This window comes from Lycorma delicatula, chromosome 1 (assembly GCF_047948215.1).
Source record: "Lycorma delicatula isolate Av1 chromosome 1, ASM4794821v1, whole genome shotgun sequence".
Lineage (NCBI taxonomy): Eukaryota > Metazoa > Arthropoda > Insecta > Hemiptera > Fulgoridae > Lycorma > Lycorma delicatula.
Genome location: NC_134455.1, coordinates 213,705,668 through 213,720,516, shown reverse-complemented (window position 1 = coordinate 213,720,516; position 14,849 = coordinate 213,705,668). Strand labels below are relative to the sequence as shown.

Here is a 14,849-nt window from a genome sequence, read left to right as displayed (position 1 = left end):
AGTGTGTAGTTCTTGTATAAAATATTTCCATTATTTTAAATGTCATTACTTAAAGCATGACTAATGTTCATTAAAGAGATTTTTTTTGGGTTGACTACGTATAAATATTTTTGTATCATTTTATTCATTTACAGCCAATAATCCGATTTATTAAAAATACCTTTAGGTTATTCCCAGACTCCAAAAATATAGTGGTAACATAAAGCAAGCTGTGGCTAAAAATCAATCATTTTTGCAAATATTTAGTTTAAAGTACTACTTCTAAGAATCCTGCCAGATTTATGGAGATCATTCTACAGTACTGATTGTTCATTAAATCAGTGGAAGAGACACTGTGCTGATATATATTTGTGTTAAAAAAACTGGTTTTAGGGTCCATACAAGAAGGAAATGTTTAAAGCCATTGACAGTTCTGCCTCTTAATAATGGTAAGATAAATTTTGTTCAAATCATTAGCTGAAGTCTACGGATCCTCAAAAGAATATATGAATATTGAGTTATTATGGTTAAAATATTTGTGTTCATTCCTTTAATGTTTTGTTTCTTTCAGATAATTTTTGTGTGATTTTTGCCTATTCAGCAATTTGAACTCTTGAGAGCTAAATTTTCATGTTTGTCTATAAAACTTATTTATAAGTATTTATCAATTTTATAAAAGTGAATTCTTTGCTATTCTCAGGTAAATCATACTTGTAACATTCTTTTTCTGACATTTATGATTTTAAATTTTAGCCTACTATGCTAAGCTCACAACAAATTTTTTATTTATTTTATGACACATTATTTGTTTCAGTAATAACAATAGTGATTAGATTTCACTACTTCCTTTGTATTGGCACTACTGCCTGGCTATACCAGTCACAAAACAAATGTATTGAAATAAGTTTTCAATATTAGAGCTATCATTTATTTTTATGATAAAATATATTTCAAATAACTCATATCTCACCTTTCATTGTTGTAAGTATAGTGTCTCCAGTGTTATATACTTTACCATTAATAATGTTTACAGTGCTGTACTTTTCCTTGTCTGTGTCATTTTATAAACCAACAAATGAAGTTTTTAATATATTTTAAATAACTGCTGATATGTTTTATTTTGTATGACGTGGAAAGTACTGCTGTTAAGGAAACTGAAATAATTTTATATTTGTATAATCACTTAAAGACATGACTGTTAATATGACAAAGATATCTTGACACATGGTAGACGGATTAAAAGATCTTGTTCCTAGCTCATTCATGAAGGGAATAACACAATTTCTGAATTTGTTTTCAGTTTGTTAGAAGTTCTTGGTCCCTGAACACAGAGATATGAAGTTTAATGTTTTTATTTATTTTTAAATTGTCTATAAAATTTGTTGTTGGGTTAATAAATAAATATAATAATTAATTAATCTGTATGTAGTAATAATTGAATAATAATTTGTATTAAGTAATAAAACAACAAAATAAATACTACCTCCAATGAGTAGATAAAACAAGTCTCAACATATTGTATTCCAATAATTCAAAATTCTGTTTGAAATTCTATTTATGCGTCCATCATTCTTGTTTTCGGTTAATAGAAAACTGTAAAGAAACTTTTTTTCTATTGAAAAATGTGTCGGTCATTAGGATGAGCTTTTTGTATAGGATTTTCCTATATTGTGTTAAAAATAATCTACCTCATACCTTGTTAGCTCATTAATGCAATCACTTCTCTGGTATTATGTACATTGAAACACACTGACCAAACTTTTTTAATTTTAATTAAGATAATGAGTACAGCCTGATTTATCATTCTTTAAAAGATTTGCTAAAGATTCTATAGGTTCTTTAAATTAAATATTTGTAGTTTGTATAGTTTGATTTATAATATTGTTAATAAGTGTGTTTTATAAATACTTGTGAAACAGAATAAATAATCCTACAGAGATTTTTAATTTAACATTTTATCTGGATTTTTATTAAACATTTTAAAAGACCTTTATTATTATTTTTTAAAATATTACGACACAGTTAAAGAAATATCAGGTTTCATCTAATGTTTTAGATTAATTTAATTAATCTAGTGATGTAGTGTATGAACTGTAATTGTTAATTTTATTTAAAAACTTAAAAATATTTTTATCTTATAACAATAACAATATTTTGTTGCGATTCTGAGGAGTGTCATTGATTTGTTTTATCACTAAATAATTAAATAGTATGATTCTCATTGCTGAGCAATTGTTTTGGACAGTACTAATGTTATAGTTGTATGAAAATAAAAAAAGTCTGAGAACTTTTAAAAAGTCTTAATATTAGAGAATGAAATGCTGATCATAAGTTCATTAGTGAGTTAATAAAATAAACTTGCTTCCTACTTAAGTTGTCATTTTATTTTTGGGGGATATTTAAAAAAAAGTTAATATCTGAAAAATTTTGATTTGTTGTGAATTACCAGGTGTCATAGATATAATAAAAAAAAGCATTTTTACTCCATTTGCAGGGATTTGAATTGTATAAATTAATTTTGTACAAGTTACATACATATATGGTTCTTTCCAGGTTCATTAAAATTAATACTTTATTAAATGACTTATGTAAGTATTGGTATAGGAATTTTGCAATGCAAAATTGTTTTCATCTGGATTATTTCTACTTTCTTGTCAAAACAATTACAAAAACAATGTATTTATTTTTTAGCATTACTTTAGATAAGATTACATTTAATTCTTTTAGAAAATGTACTTCGAGTGATCATTATTCCTATACAAACCAATAAAAAACTACATTTACACTATCTAAATTACAGTGCAAATACAGATGATATTTAGTAAAAAGCAACATCTAAAACTAACATAAAAGTTATTTAGAAAAAATATTATATCTACAATTTGCAAATATCTAGTAATTATTATGCCCTCCTTTATTCTTAATCACTTCACGCACATGATATAGCATCAATTCAGCAAGTATACAACACATTTTTTTTATTCCTTCATCATTAAACCATATCAATGTTATTGCTTTGATGAGATCAATTTTGTAGTAAAATTTATTGTTGAGAGTTGTTTTTGACTATTGCCCAAAGATTTTCAATTCAGTTTAAAGTCTGGAGAGTTACCTAGCCACAGGAGCACTTTAATGTTTTGTTCTTTGAAAAATTTGTCCACTTTTTTGACAGTATGGCATGGGATAAAATCAAGTTGAAACACTCTGCTGTTGCCTTGTGAGAATTTGTTTTGAAGCTACATCACAACCCTTTCCTGCCGAATGTTGATAAATCCATCACTTTTCAACGTATCATCTGCTTTTCAAAGTAATGAACATGTACTTTGGCCCAAAGAGCTTTTTTTTTATGCATATTGCTGGTGTTAAAAGTTGCTTTTTAGCTGGCCGACAAGCTTTCTGTTCAACTGCAAGAAGTCACTGTCTAACAGGTGTCAAATCTAAATGTGTTCCAGTGGCTGCTAATTCTTGATTCAACTCCACAGCAGATAATTTTGGATTGTTTGTTTTTTCTCACTAATAACTGATCCTGTGTTAAAGTAGGTATTATTTTATGGCAACATTTGCCTCTCCTTTGAGGTGTAAAGGAAACACTTTCTTTAAATTATTTTAAAGTCACATTCACTATCCCTAGTGAATACCAACACTATCCCTAGTCCAACACCATACTTGAACTCCACCAAACATACCTAAACAGCAGTATGAAACATGAGTGTTGCACACTGTGACATGATTATCACAAACGAGTGTCATACTGGTTTGCTCAAAAAGAAAACAGTTGTCGAATGGATTCTTGGAGTTATGTCCATTTTTTTTTTGTCTTCAGTCATTTGACTGGTTTGATGCAGCTCTCCAAGATTCCCTATCTAGTGTATTCGTTTCATTTCAGAATACCTTCTACATCCTACATCCCTAACAATTTGTTTTACATATTCCAAAAGTGGCCTGCCTACACAATTTTTCCCTTCTACCTGTCCTTCCAATATTAAAGCGACTATTCCAGGATGCCTTAGTATGTGGCCTATAAGTCTGTCTCTTCTTTTAACTAATTTACTTAACTTAACTTCTTTTAAATAATTATGTCCATTATTATATATAGTTAAGATAGAACAAAAAATAAGAAAATCAATTATGTAATAAAAAATTAAATAAATTTTGACAAAACATTATTTATAACATGAAAATTACTAAATAACCATAGAACAGTAACCTCACATTACACAGACAATTTAGAGAGTGGGTGGGTGAAACAGAGTGTAATCACAACATAGAAATAAACAGAAAATTCCCTGTCTTTAAATTAATTTGCATTTTGTAGGATACTAATGCATTTCCTTACTGAATTAGGATTCCATTAGAAAATATCACATAAGATATCTTTCTTGATTATTTGATTCTAAACAAATCCCAACTTGAATCTTAATCTAGAAGTTTGTCTAAAATTAGTGTTTCTATTATTGTCGGTTCTGTAATTCTTGTAAAAAAACTATTTTAATCCAGTTCTAATTATTTGACAACATTAGAAAGTTTAGAAAAAGAAGACTAGTGAAATGCTGCTGTTCAAGGAATTGTTTTGAGATAGTAATTTGAAAATATGCCTGTTAATACAGGTAATGATACCGATAACTAGGACGATAATTTAGATGTGATAACTATCAGCCTACAGTTAAATCTGTCGACTAATGGAGAGCTTATGTATATGCTGAGTGTAACTGAAGGTTGAGAGCATAGAACCTGTCGTATGGAATAAAGTTTTTGTATTACTGGTAACTCGAGAAATAATACAGTGCTCTATCGGTATATGTTATTTTGTATGTGATTAAAACTAATTAAAAATATTATAGCTGAGTTAGTAGGAAGGTTACCCAGTGAATTGTAAATTTTTGCTGTAAAATGTTTTTTTGTCCTTTTTATTTCACTTTTTGTTTTATTATTGTTGAAACAAATTAACTGTTGGATCTTTTGTTACTTATGGTGGATTAGGAAACTTTCAGCTTAGCCAGTTATGGTCTTCAATGTGGTTTTATCTTTGCGTACAGTATATTAGGTAAATTTTACGGTTTAGTTTGTAGTTTTATTCAGAATTATGATCAAAAATTTTATTTTTTAGCTTTTGCAGTGTTGAACATAAAACTGCTTTAATGTAATATACTTTTTTGGTATTTAATTATTTTTATCACTTTGAAATATTACTGTAATGTTAAAAGTTATTTTCTTTTTTATTGCAGCAGTTTAACCTTTATTAGGTGTATAAGTAAAATTTTTAATTAGTTTGCCCAAGTTCCCTAGTATTATTGTCTAATTTATTAAGTGTCTATGGGTTTTATTTTTTGTAGGTTGACGTCAGTTACTTAAGTAACCAAAGGCAGTTACTTTTATACAGATTTGAATACTAGATCGTGGATACCAGTGTTCTTTGGTGGTTGGGTTTCAGTTAACCACACATCTCAGGAATGGTCGACCTGAGACTGTACAAGACTACATTTCATTTACATTCATACATTTCATCCTCTGAAGAAATACCTTATGGTGGTTCTGGAGGCTAAACAGAAAAAGAGAAAGAAAGGATAATGTCCTTGTGCATAATTAATTCATATCGTATGTTATTGTGTCTGTATTTCTTATTTGTAGGACGTCCACATAAAATAGCTTCTAGTCATTAATTTGAATTGATTTAATATAAGTAGATGGAGTACATTGTGTTATTTACTTATAATTATTATTATTACTGTATTTTAAGAAATGTAGCATTATATGTAACTTATACTGTTATGGTATAAGTAATACATCTGTTATCTGTTAATGATAGACAATATGAAGAGGATTTTTGAATTGCCTCACAATTTTTTTAAAATAGTCCTGCAAAGTTTTCGGAATTTATTAATTTTTGTGTTATAAATGAAGTTGTATTTATTCTTTTTAATTGTTATTAGTATGGATATTTCTTTTCTGTTTTATATATTCTTCTGAATGAACATGGTTGTTTTTTCCATAGCCATAGTATTTGTAAAGTTTGGGAATTATTTAATTATCTTTGATAGTATGATAACACAATTTGGTCAAAGTATGTATCTACAAACTGTATTCAAAATAAAATTACTCTAAACATGCAATGCCTGCCTATTGAAAACATTTTCTCTGTGTACTTGTTTAAAACTTATCACTATTCATTGATAAAATAAGTTTAGTTTTTGTGTTACAACTACATATAAATATGTCTATGTATTATGAATAGTAAACCACCAAGGCAGAAAGTGTGAATGGTGTGATTATCAAATATTTATCTTAAGTGTTTTTCAACATATTATGTCATTAGAGAATTAATTATAAAAAAATTTATGAATACAAAATGTAAAAATTAAAAAATTTTATTTTTATAACATTTTTCTGTAAAAATGTTATGATCATAGCTAGAAGATCTTTAGCTGTTTAAAAAGATTGTGCACATACAACAAAAAAAAAAATCAGTATCAATAAACACTTAAATTAGACATTATAATACAGTTATAAATTATGAAGTCCCATACGCCTGTGAAACCCTGTTAAATGTAAACTCAGAATCCATTACCGATGAACAACAAATAATTGAAAGAAGAGTCCTCTCAACCATTATAAATAATAAACATCATGTCTAAGGAAAATGGTAGGTAATTCCCAACAAGATTCTCTACACCGTGTCAGAGAATCTGTCATCGATACCTTGAGAAAACAAAGACTAGCACATTAATGGACACATATTATGGATGCTAGAGACCACAGTGATGAAACAGATCTTCAATAAAACCAAGAATTACAAAGTGAAGAACAATTACAATTGGTTTAAAGAGATCAAAGATCTAGAAAAACTTAAGATCACAAAAGAAATGATTCTGGGAAGAAAAGACAAAAGAATCCTAAAGAAAAAATTAACAGACTTCCCCCAAAAAAGAGTAGTGTACAAAATAATTACACAGAATAAAATAAGGGCAGCCAGATCTCTGTGAATGAAAAACTGTATGAAAAAATATTGTGAGCAAAATAAAAAGCAGGTTGTTCATTCTCTAACCCACCGGGTTGGTCTAGTGGTTAACGCATCTTCCCAAATCAGCTGATTTGGAAGTCGAGAGTTAACAGCGTTCAAGTCCTAGTAAAGCCAGTTATTTTTACATGGATTTGAATACTAGATCGTGGATACCGGTGTTCTTTGGTGGTTGGGTTTCAATTAACCACACATCTCAGGATTGGTCGAACTGAGAATGTACAAGACTACACTTCATTTACACTCATACATACATCCTCATTCATCCTCTGAAGAATTATCTAAACGATAGTTACCGGAGGCTAAACAGGAAAAAGAGAGAGGTTGTTGATTCTCAAACATGTTCTTCAAGGATTTTGAAATAATGGATTGATTAATGTGTTCATCAGTGGGCATAACAATAATAATAATAATAAAGAAATAAAAATAAACTAAACTAAAACTTTTAATGCAACTGATTATGGAAGTAGTAATTACAGAAATTTTCAATTTTAAATTATAGTAAATGTTTTGTTTCTTTATTTGATCTTTCAATTTTTATTTGTTAATTTATTAACTTTTTTTATGTATGTAATTTTTCAAGAGTTTTGATTCTAAATTTGTTATTTGTTGCTTATTTTTAATATTAATATGTTGCTTGTATTTGAAAATGTTTTATTATTTTTTTGATCTGAGAAGTTTATGTCTATAAAAAAAATGGATTACTGATTTCATTCATCAGAAAGATATGCTCTGATATAAAATTGCCTTTTTTTATATAAATTACTTAATTAATAAAAAATGTTTTTTTTTGCATAGAATTCTATTTTATTTGCAATAGCTTATTATAAGTATTATTTTAATCAAATTTATTTTATTTTCATTATATTCAATATTTTATCTGTTTTGAATGCAATTTTATAATTAGAATGTTGTCTTGCCTTTTATATTGTACATAATGTTTATGTATAAATTTCATTTTATTAATTAATTTACTAATAGTGTATTTATTTTATGTCCATAAAATCACAGTATATTTTATTATATTAAGATCTTTATTATTATCAGCATATTTTAACATTCTTTTGTCCGTGCTATTGTATGTTGCACATTTTTTATAAATCTGATGAAATGATTTTTTATTGATTGTGGTTAATATAAATTTTCAGTGAATTCCCAGTTTTAGTTTATTCTCATATTTTTTAACTAGAAAATTTTAACATTAAAAAATTCATCTTACAGTTTTCTGTTTTGAATATATCTCTTATATTTTACTGGAAATTATATAAAATTCTATGCATCATACGTATGCCCACCTACTGATAATCTCATCATCACAGATCACTTGTTTAACTGCTGATTTTCAAAGTTGAAGGTTCTGAGGTTCTAGTAAAAGTTTTAAACTTTTATGTGGATTTGAATATTAGACAGTGAATACTGGGGTATTCACTGTCTAATATTCAAATCTACTTTGATGGTGTACTTTGATGGTTGGGGTTCAGCTAATCACACATCTCAGGAATGGTCAGCCTGTATCTGTATAAGACCATACCTTATTTACATATCATCCCCATCTAATTTGTCTTCAGAGGGTTGCTTATTATTTACTATTTGAACAGATTGCAATATACATATTAGGAATAATAATAATAAATTATATTTAAATTAAGCACATCATTTTATTTAAAATGTATTATAAAGTTATTTTAAATTTACGATATTAACTTCTGTTTTCAAGGTTTCATATGGGGATCTCCTTTAAGTAGCATCATGATAAGTATAGTGTTTGTACGAAAGAATTGTATTTCATAATATTAAAAAAAAACATATAAGTAAAATTATTAATCAGATGTGTTAAAATAATTTTTTACTTATTTAAGTAAAAAGATGAATTGTATTTATATATTTTAATTTTTTTTTTTTTTATTAGAAAGAAATCTTTCAGTATATCTAAATTACCTTCTGGAAACCACTATTTACATTGATTAATTTTAACTTAGACACATAACTTTATAAAAGTTGTAATTTTTTCCCACATTTGAATAACAAAATATATTTGTAACTATTATTAAAATAAATGCAGTTTTTGTTGTTTGAATAAAATTTTATTTAATAACACTTATTTACAATGTATCTAGTTTTATATTTTACTATTTACATTTTTTTATAAACTAAAAAAGAATAATTGTATTTTATGTTTTAAAACCACTTATGAAAAATATATCATTCAAAATAAGATAAGTAAAAGCGAGGAAATGGAATTAATTCAATTTCCATTAATTTTTTTTTTGTGCCGTAATTATCTGCAGTTTTTCAAAATAGATTTTGACTTTTATCCCTGGGTTTACTGTAACAGATTGTATAATAGGTAAGTGATCAAGCTCTTGACTAATAATTCAGTTAGATCTTTCAGATTCATACATTTCTATTCAGATATGAACACTTGGTTTGTATAGAATAATCTTACGTCAATCTCAACTGTACTTGTCAGTCTATGTAAAGTAGTATTTTGTTTGGAAAGATTGTTTATAAAATTTTCATTATTATCATGATGACAGTATTTGTTGCACTTATTTAAATAAATGTCATTATTGTGAATTTTTATATGGCGGAAATCTCTAATAGCAATTCTTGCCAGTCCATTCATACAACTTCTTGATTTCTATATTGTTGTATGATGTTACATCCTCTAGAAAGTTAGTCTGTAAGGAGACAGTTTTTTAAGACAATGTATATTTAATGCTTTCGAGTTAGAATCTACAAATCTCTTGCTGTTATCCAGTTTTAAAGTTATTCTACATTGGATATTGACAAAAGCTGTGATCAATAAATACTTAAAACAGTGACCTGTCTAAATAGCTTAAAGATTTAAAAAAGCATAATTTTATTTAAAATTTTAAATAAGCATAAAGTTTTATAACCAATAAATGTGAACATGGCCATGTGTAATGAAGAATTTTGTATTAAATTTCAGACTGTACATTTCTAAGAATAAGTTTGTAATATTTATGTCCCTACTTTTAAAAGTAATTAATGTTGCTTAATTTTATAATTTATAACAAAATGTTAGTGGTACATCACTACAGCGCTACATCACTACATTTTTTACATCATTTAACTAAAAAATTATAGAACCTAGAAAGCTGAAAAATTAAGGAATTTTTTCTTGTTGTAGTTAAATAGATTTAGGGTGTGATTCAGACTGTGGTGTTGTTGTTTAGGAATTCTGTCGGTTCTTCACAATTTAGTCTCAAGGTAATAATAGATTACAACAGGAAAAGAAGCAGACACATTGTGATAACATTTATAGATTTCAAGAAAGCTTATGACTGCATCCACAGAGAATCCCTTCTAAAAATTCTAAGACACCTCAGACTACATGTCAAATTAATAAATATGATATAAAACTGACCCTCAAAAACACTAAGCCAAAGGTAAAATTCAGAAGCGAACTCTCAGAACCTTTTGAGATCAAAACAGGAATACATCAAGGTGATGGGCTCTCACTGGCATTATTCAACTGCACTTTAGAAATGGGAGGGAATGGCTCAACAAAATTGCTCCTAAAAATAAAAATAGGTTGAAAAATCAAAATAAACTGACTTGGTTCACAGAGGATTTGGCATTGTTAGTAAATGACATTGACAAAACTAAATCACAATATTAGAACTTCAAAACATTTGTAAATAAAATTGGCCTCAAAATTTCATTTGAAAACACAGAAATTATGCCCCAAAAACCAACACAATTGAAAGATATAATTATAATAATATGATAATATACTTATATAGATATAAGATATACTTTAATAATTATAATTATAATAATGGATTTAATTCGGTTTGATGAATTCTGGGATAATGATTTTATTAATTTTTTTCCAATTTAACCCTTTTAGTTAAAATATTTAATATTAAGGATCATTATGAAAATTATTATTTCATACAGCATAAAAATTATCTTCTGTGGAAAAGATATTACTTTCTGTAAATGACTCACAGTAAATTAATGGATCAAAATGGATTATTATAAAAATCTACATTTGTACAAGTAAATGTCGAAGTGTTGTATTTTTCATTAATAAATAATTGAGAATTTTTTTAAGAAACATTTTAAAGTAAAAAACTATTAGCACTGCATTGAGTTTATGCACCCATAAACTTTTCAGAACCAGTGTAATTTTTAATTTAAAAAAATGTAAATGATAAAAGGGTTGATAACATTGTTGAATTTTTTGATTTAAGTAATTTCAACTTAGCATAATTATTCAGATTAAATTTATGAAGCAGTCCTTCCATGATCTTATTATTCTGATATTTCTGATGAAGATATTGATTGCAGTCATTTAACTGGGCCAGTTCAAATGAATAATTCCTACTCTCAACATAAAATTAATAAATGATCTGATTATCATAATAACCAAAAGAAGAATGTCACAGTGAAATCATGATTCAGTCTAATTTTGGTAAGCAATAACACATTTAAAAATATTAAGAAATGAAATGAAATGAAAAATTTCCAAATAAAAATTGTGTAGCTTTCTTGTGTTTTATTAACCTTGGCGTAACTATATTATGTTTTCATAGCCCAGAATTTTGCTATTTACTAATATGTTTTTATCACATTACATTTTAGAACCATGTAATTTATTGCTGTAAAAGCGATATTGTAAAAACAAAACAAATATGAATGTGTTAAGTTGTAAATTCTGTTTATTTTTATTGCTGTATGAGTGTTAAATAAGTAAATATTATCTATTGAATTTATCTCTAGGTTTATTAGAAACTTTATTGTTGAATGTTATTAGTACATTTTTATTGAGATGATTTCTCAGATTATAGTTATCAATAATGAGCAGTTTAAAGATACTCATAAAATTATATTAAATTGAATTCTCTGTCTCTTGGTAGTCAGTTAGTTTATTTCGTATTTGTTAAATTTGTATTTTTTTTTTTTGTTCTTATATAGTTTTTTATTGAGCGTTTCGTTATTAATACTATTGGTTGGTCGTTAAGATAATTATTGTACTTGTGAAACATTTTAATTTAGTTAAGTAAACATTTTTTAAAGAAGTTGCTTTATTATAAGAAAAGATCACATGTTTGTAATGACATTCTGTGAAACATTTTATTCTAGTATTATCAAAACTGGACCTTCTTGTTGTGCGTGTTGTACAATTAACTACTTTAATTGGTTGCAATGAAAGCTAATTACTTAAGATTTTCCAATTTTGCTGAGTTTTTTTATTTAATATTCTGATGTAATGTTATTCTTTTGCAAATAAGTATTTTGTTAATATCAGTAGTCTTGAGATAAGTAAACAACCAAAACAAATATTTATTAGAATGTAAGAAATATTGTCATTAATAAAACATAATGCACCATTATTTTACTACTGCTAGCAAACAGCTACTTCATATTTTTTAGCTGTGTTTGAATTTTGAGTGTATGGTTAAAACTTTACATTGATATTAGTTCTAGTTATTGTGAAGCAGCCATCTTTAAATACAACCTTTTTTATCATTTGTAAGTTGCTTTTGCTTACTATGTTGTTATTAATAATTTTGAAAGTTGATTTATTTAAAGGACTTGTAAAATTTTTTGTTTGGTTTGTCAGCAATTCACCATTTTCAAGTAAGTTTTTCATTGTTATCTGTTGTTCATACTACAGGATCAGTATGGTTTTTTATAATTGGTTAGTAATAAACTATTTGATAATAATTATTTTTTTAATAATTACATTTTTGCCTTTCCAAAACTTTTTTTTAATTAAAAATTGAGCAATTTTCAGAGATCAGTATCAGAATGTCATATTGTGGTAATAACAATTATCAAGTTCATTAACTGTAGTGAGTAAAATTTTAAAATTATTTATTGTGGTGTTTTAGGTGGATCTTTGTCTTCAGATAGTGAAGTTAATAACTTCTAGATAACTTAATGTAAACCCACCAGGTTAGTCTAGTGCTCATTTCAAAGTCGAAAGTTCTAAGGTTCAAATCCTATTAAAGGCAGTTAATTTTATATGGATTTGAATACTAGATCGTGGATAACGGTGTTCTTTGGTGGTTGGGTTTCAATTAACCACACATTTCAGAAATGGTCGACCAGACTTGTAAAAGACTACACTTCATTTACACTTGTACATTATCATTCTCATTCTCATTCATCCTTTGAAGTAATCTTGGCAGTGATTCCGAAGGCTAACCAGAAAAAGAAAAAAAAAGATAACTTAATGAAAGATTTTTTAACGAAAACTATGTTATCTATACAGGCAATCTAAAGATAATTTTCATATTTTGTCGTTATCATTACTTAGCATTGAATAATTATAATTATGTAGTCAGTGTCATTTTGATATTTTCATGCAAAAATTCATTTTAATTATTTGGAAAAATTTATATTTCAACATTTCTTCACTTCAGTAAGCATTATTTCATGATTTTTAGAAACTCTAATCATTTCTCTGCATTTCTTTTCTTATTTTTTATCAAGATACAGGTCTCTCATCTAGTTATTTTTATGACACCAATTTTAAAAGTCACAGAAAAATGAAAAAAGTATGTATATGTATGTATTACTTTTTAGAGTAGTTTTTTACACTTGATTTTACTTAATGTTTTTTTGAAGATCTGATTGCATTGTGATACAATCTCTGTTAAAATGTAAATACACTGAGTTAACTGCTATGAATTTAGAATTATAAATATAGTATTAAAGTGCATTATTACCAGCAGTTTTTTAATATTATTAATTTTTTTTAAATTTATTATAAAGGTGTGTGTCAGTTGGAAATTAAGTAAAATACTGCCAGATTTATTAGTGAAAATAAAGAATTTTGTAAAGATTCAGAAATTTGTATTTTTAATTATCTAATAAAACATTTATTTGTTTTGATGTTTGCTCTAAGTAAAAAATTAGGCCATACTTCTAGGCTAATTCTTTTAACACAGATTATGGAACAAAATTGGTGGTTTTGTTAAGAACCTGAAAATTAAAAAAAAATAACTCCTAGAACTGTATCTTGAGTAGTTTCCAAGAAATTATTTTAAAGACCCAAAGAATTGGAGTAAAAAATAGATTTTTTTTTAGGTTTGTTGTAAATTTTCATTGTTAAATTGCCAATAAACAGGTAATACTTTGTAGCACAAATTGTAGAGAATGAATGTTAATGAAATCAATTGAAAATTAATGAAAGTTTAACAGATTTAACTTTTATTTAAAATAATACACCAAAACATGGCAGAAAAATAATTCACTTATTTTGGAAACCATACCAACTAGCTTTTTGATTATGGAAAAAAGTAAATTGTGAGACAATTTCTACCATATCAATCAATTATTTTTTACTGTATTTCAAAATATTATTTATAACACATTTGTGATATTGTAATATTTGCTTTAGTTATGGTCTTTTTATGAGTACTTAAGTAAGTGCTCCTTTCATAGAAAGAAAGTTCACCTGCATTTGTGTGTAATTCATAGGTCTAGAAATAAACAATTCAATACAGTTGTCAATAACTGTGTTTAAATTTACACAAGTGTAATTCAAAATTAAATAATTTTATATGTACTTTGTAACTGATGAATGAAAAAAATTCAATTTTTTTGTAAAAGTTTGAAATGTATTACTTAATTTTTCTGTATTTAAGATTAAAAATTCATTAATTTAAAGAAATAAAAATAGATATCAGAAACCAGTCTCTTCTGTTTCTAGATTTTACGTTTTATTAAAAAGTAAATTGGGAAAGATTCCAATATATTTTCTTTTGAGAAAATATATTTTGGTAGGATTAGTTATGAGTATTTAGTTAAAATACTTCAGAAAATCATTCTTGATTGTTAGGATGTTTAAGAACTTCAGGATGTTAGGATTAAG

General features: G+C 26.4%; 1 protein-coding gene across 8 annotated transcripts in view; it reads left to right on the top strand.

The window, feature by feature from the left end:
• The window catches only part of Usp20-33 (Ubiquitin specific protease 20/33), a 130,978-nt gene that overhangs the window by 14,857 nt on the left and 101,272 nt on the right, over positions 1 to 14,849 (top strand). The window contains exon 2 of one of the 8 annotated variants that reach the window (XM_075371869.1): positions 11,315 to 11,438. The exons of 6 other annotated variants lie outside the window; for them this stretch is intronic. The gene's annotated coding sequence lies outside the window, so the exon portion shown is untranslated. Of the gene's footprint in view, positions 1 to 11,301; positions 11,439 to 14,849 lie in introns of those variants that run through there. One more of the 8 variants, XM_075371861.1, reaches the window with a different exon arrangement.